The sequence below is a fragment of the Lupinus angustifolius genome, chromosome LG11, assembly GCF_001865875.1.
Source record: "Lupinus angustifolius cultivar Tanjil chromosome LG11, LupAngTanjil_v1.0, whole genome shotgun sequence".
Classification (NCBI taxonomy): Eukaryota; Viridiplantae; Streptophyta; class Magnoliopsida; order Fabales; family Fabaceae; genus Lupinus; species Lupinus angustifolius.
This window is the reverse complement of record NC_032019.1, coordinates 12,000,360-12,005,996: the sequence shown is the minus strand read 5'-3', so window position 1 is coordinate 12,005,996 and position 5,637 is coordinate 12,000,360.

Here is a 5,637-nt window from a genome sequence, read left to right as displayed (position 1 = left end):
CGGTTAACTGTTGTGCAATTAATCGTTTCTGTAATAGCTTACTGTTTCTGTTTAATCGATTAAAACTGTTGCGTTAATCGATTATCCTTGTTCTGTTAATCGATTAAGATTGTTCTGTTAATCGATTATCTTCATCCTGTAATCGATTAATTAGGGGTGATTCAGTATTAAGTGTTGAGTTTCGAAAAGCGGCTATTCTAACCGCTACACCTATTCAACCCCCCCTTCTAGGTGTATTGTAACCACTGATACCTAACACAACTGTTTAGCTAATCACATTAAACGAGCGTTTCGTGGGAGACAACCCACGCTGGAGGTACATGTTTTTATTCATTAATTTTAGTGTTTTAGTGTCGGCTTTAGTGCCTCCCTGAGTTTGGAGCCTTTGCAAGGGATGTATATAGTGTCGGCCACAAAAAAAATCATAAACTCTAACAAATTACTTAACAAAAAAAATTTACATGGAAAAGTGCTAACACGATAATGCCTATTAGTTGTCTCATTCAAATAGGATATTTGCACCTAGTCCATGTGAGACATATGGGCCATTTGGGACCTTCTTTTCTTCTTTTCCAGGTGCTTCCACTACTCCCAATGAAGCCACCCACTTATAATTGACACATGAGTTAAGGACACTTCCTACCTAACCGTGACTTTTCTTTTTCTTTCTCTTATTGTTTAGATTTTTATATTGGGGACAATGTAAATTTCTAAGCTTGAGGGGGTTTTTGCATTTAGATAGTTCATTCTTGTCATGTATACCAAATAGATTTTAAATTTTTTAGGTTGAATATTCATATTATCATGCATTATCATATGTTTCATAAATCATCTATCATCTACTTTGTTCTATGTGTTGTCTCTCTGCTTTAAATGAAAAAGTACACATGAATGATGATTGTTGATCTTTGACCTCCATTGAAGAAAAAAATGTTGATAGAATAATAACATGAAAGACATTAGATTTGACAATTTGAATTAAATTTGGTTAAATAAAAGTCTTTGTTTCATAACTTCTACTGAATGTACCAAATGTGAGAAACTTGGGTCAAACACAATAAGGATTCTGATTTGAATTGACTATTGCATAAAACAATTTTTTTTCTTTCAAGAGTGCATAATTTTCTATGATTGTACATTCTAGAACTTGATTTGTGATTGCTTCAAGATTGAAGTCGATCTGTATGCATTAAAATGATAGAGGCAATTAGGACATTTTTGTTTGACCTTCAACCGCTTGCTATAAACATTGAAAACTCATTAGTTGTCCACTTTTGAGCATGAACTTTAATGATTTTTCATAGCTACCCAAATGAGGGTTTGGGGTAATTTATGATGTTTGGTTGAAGCAATAAGAAAGGTAAAAAGGTCATGTGTGATGAAAGAATCCATAAAAAGGTGAAGAAGAAAATAAATAAATTAATTTCATCCCTTCTCTTTTAGAAAATCTCAAAAAAAAAAGAAGAAATACAAAGTATACTAAAAGAGAAGGAACTAGAAAAAAAAGTGTGTTGTAAGGAGAAAGGTTGATTGAAAAAAGATCATATGATAAAGTAAAGCATATTAAGAGAATCTCAATGCTTCAATTAGATGTGTAAAAGGTTTAAGTATTTTGGGAAACATTTGTAGGCCTTTTGAATTACCCTTTCTTTGACTATCCCACCTTAAATCATTCACCTTGGCCCCCTTTACAACCATTTAAAGACCTCTTGATTTTTGCATGCATTCAAATACAGTCAGTGATGATCTGGTCTATAATCAAGCCTATGGTAATTTAATTTCATGAAATTTTTTGAGTGAAACACTATGACATTTAATCACATGAGAGTGATAAGAGAAAAGTAACCCTAATTCATGTAGTTATTATGACTCAAAGATTTAGCTTGAACTAAATATGTTTATGATTGTCTTGTGTTGATGTCTGGATTGTTTTAAAACTAACATGAGATTGCATGTTATTTTAGATCATGATTTCTATATCATCATTCCTACATGATTGTGAAAGTTAGACATAATATTTGCTTGAGGACAAGCAAGAGATAAGCTTCAGGAGATTTGATGAGTGTGAAATTATGCTACATTTACATTGCATTTAACTTTTAGCTTTTATTTCTCTTTGTTTGGGTTGAGTAAGTGTTTTTGGCTATGTTATGAAATTTGGATGGATTAAAGCCAAAAAGAGTAGAGATTGGGGTGCAAGAAGATGGAGTTCAGTGTCCAAGCTATGCTAAGACCAATTGAAGAGCCAAAAGAAGTCATAGATGTTATATTATATTCATATTTTATAGATTTTTTTTGTTGGGCTTAGCCCAATATTTTTTAATTATGATAAATGAGGGTTCTCCCTCAAGGATGATACACTTTAACACTTTATATTACAACTCTCTAACTTAGAATTTGGTATTCTCTTCTCCATCATGAGTGAGTAATTCCCTTTGTTTCTAGGATTGGGGCTATGCCCTTTTACATTCAATAAATACTTGTTCTTACTTCTATTTCATTGAGTGTTGTGATTTGAATCATTAAACTGAATTATATTCGTGTGAGTTGTCTGACCAACAAATTACACCTCTTAGATACATTGGGGAAGGACCTAGAGGTGAACCCAACTATCTGATCATTCAGTTATTCAAACTATAATCCTAATTTATGATATTAGTATTAGGTGTGACTTCAATTGAGTACACGTGTCGGAGCTCGAGAGAGCAATTCACCGTCACAACTTAACATTTGTGAAAAGGAGCAAAACAAGGATTTGCAAGTGGAAAGATGGTAACCTTTATCCTGGGAACTCTTCCTAAATAAGATTTCAATCCCTTTTTACTATTTTCATAATTATTCTTGTAAATTGTTCAATTTTTCTAAATTCACTTTTAATTCCTATTTGAGTTAAGGATAAATTAGTTATTATAATTAAAGGAGTTTTCCAGTCCTCGTGGGATCGATATTTTATTACTAGACGACATAATCGTGCACTTGCAAATTTCCCTATCAAACGTCATGATTAAACACATATATAACTAAACAAAAGAGTAACACTTCAAACTCACACAATGTTTTATTCTTGTTAAGGTTTCCTCTCAAAACCAATTAGCAATGACAGGAGTATCCCAACATGTATTTAAACCATTCCCGAGACAATAAGGTAAGCAATGTGGGACTTACTTTCCAACATGCCCCCTCCACATAAGCCTACTGGACCAGGAAAATGGTTACCTTTGACCCATAACTAAAGGGCATCTTTTGGCCCATGACAATCGGAAAGAAGTTGGGCTCTAGCTACGATACCATGTTAGGGTTCCATCTCAAAACCAATTGGCTATGACAGTAGTAGCCCAACGGGTATTTAAATCATCACTGAGACAATGAGGTAGGCGATGTGTGACTTACTTTCCGACATGCTCCCTCCACATAAGCATGTCAGACCAAGTGAAGGGTTACCTTTGACCCATAACTAAAGGACATCATTTGACCCATGACAACCGGAAAGAAGTTGGGCTCTAGCTCTGATACCATGTTAAGGTTCCATCTCAAAACCAATTGGCAATTAGAGGAGTATCCCAACAGGTATTTAAACCATTCCCGAGACAATGAGGTAGGCGATGGGGACTTACTTTACAAATTCTTAACTTGGTATCAGAGCCAGAGCCCAAATTCTTTCTAGTTGTCATGGGCCAAAATATGCCCTTTAGTTATGGGTCAAAGATAACCCTTCGTTTGGTACAGTAGGCTTATATGGAGGGGGCATGTTGGAAAGTAAGTCCCACATTGCCTACCTCATTATCTCGGGAATGGTTTAAATACCTGGTAAGCTACTCCTCTCATAACCAATTGGTTTTGATATGGAACTTTAACATGGTAACAAAGCCGATTGTTCGGTTGGGACATGGTGGACTTGAGGGGGAGCGGACCGGAAAAGTGTGTGGTATCCACACTTGAGGGGGAGATTGTTGAGTTTATTCAAGTGTGAAGTCCCACATTAGATATGGGGGAGGAGTGAAAGAGTTTATAAGTAGAAAAGGCCCATGGAACTAATGCCTTCAGGTTTTGGTTCAAGACGTGGTGTCTCGCTTGTGGCTCTCCACTCTTCCCATACCCTGATAACAATGGAACTCCCTGATGGTTGGAGGCTCTCTGATTACAATCTGATCCAACACACAATATTTTATTCTTACTATGTAAAAAAATACTTAGATGATATAGTTCCTAAAAAAACTCTAGGAATCCTGAAGGAAAAGAAAAATGAGATATTTGAGTAGATATTCAATGGTAACAGTTTTTCAACAACTTATAATAATAGTTTTTCAAATAACTAGTGTCGCGTGGCTTTAAGTAGATGTTAAATTGTATATGAAGACACAAACAACTTATATGAGCGATTAAAACTACTTTGTTTATGATTGGTAAAATGTAAAAGGAGAATGAAATATCAATGGTTTTTATGTGGTGGCAGTAAAAGACAAACAAAACAGTTGCATCAATTATTAAATTCAAAGAGAAGAAGAATGAAGGAAAATTGATTACCAGGTTATATTTCCTCTTTTATACCTTCTGTAACTATGGATTAGTAGTTATGGAGTGCAGGTTTTGTGAAGAAGATCTTGTTCCTAACTTTGGCATGGGTTTGATGAAGACACCAAGATTGCAAAAATAAGAAAAGGAAGAAGACTATGAAGACATAGAAGATTCAAGCTTCAAGAATTTATAGATTAAGTCTTCAATAGGTATTTCTTGTGAAGAAGATCATGCTTCTGACCTTGGCACAATTTTGATGAAGACACCAAGATCACAAAAAATAAGAAAATGAAGAAGAATATGAAGACATAGAAGATTCAAGATTCAAGAAATTATAGATTAAAGTCTTCAATAAGTACTTTTATCCTTACACTCATGATATATATTAGTAGCAATGCTCACAGGAATAAAACTATTTTCAAAAGCATTAAATAAGTCTTGATAAAATGTCAATAATGTTAATTAATGAGTTACTTGACCTAAATAACATGTTATTAGATCTAGGTAATAGGTTACCTGAAATATGTGGTCGTTGGTAACTGATTACTAGAACTAATAACAGGTTACCTGACTAAAAAAATAGTTACAAAGCATAACTGACATTGGGTAACTGATTATTACTATGTATTCATCGATTACCACTTTGGAAAGAAACTTTTGCCAATAAATTACACACTCGTGCAATCGATTACCCATAGCTGTTAGAAACCATATTTTCAAATTCAAATGAACAACTTTCATCCAAAGTGAATAAGTTTCATTTCAATCGTGTCTTCTCTTCATAGAAGGTTACTTTGTTTGATTGGAAGCATATTTAAAGGCATTGAGATATTCAATAACATACACGAATCACACAATCAATACACGAAACTTTCAATACTAAGTGAAACAATTTTCTGCACTCGTTTGCAACTTTGTTCTTAAACTTTCATATTTTATGAAGTTGCTTGTTGAAAGAGTTTTCTTGCTTGCTTATTGAGGCAAGTTTCTGATTAATTTATTTAATGACAGATCGATTCTTTGCTCGCCATCTCGGCTTTGTTGGAATAAATTCCAACGCCGGTATAATGGTTTCAAGAATGTTCCTTTAATAAAAAACTTAACTTTATTAAATTATTAACA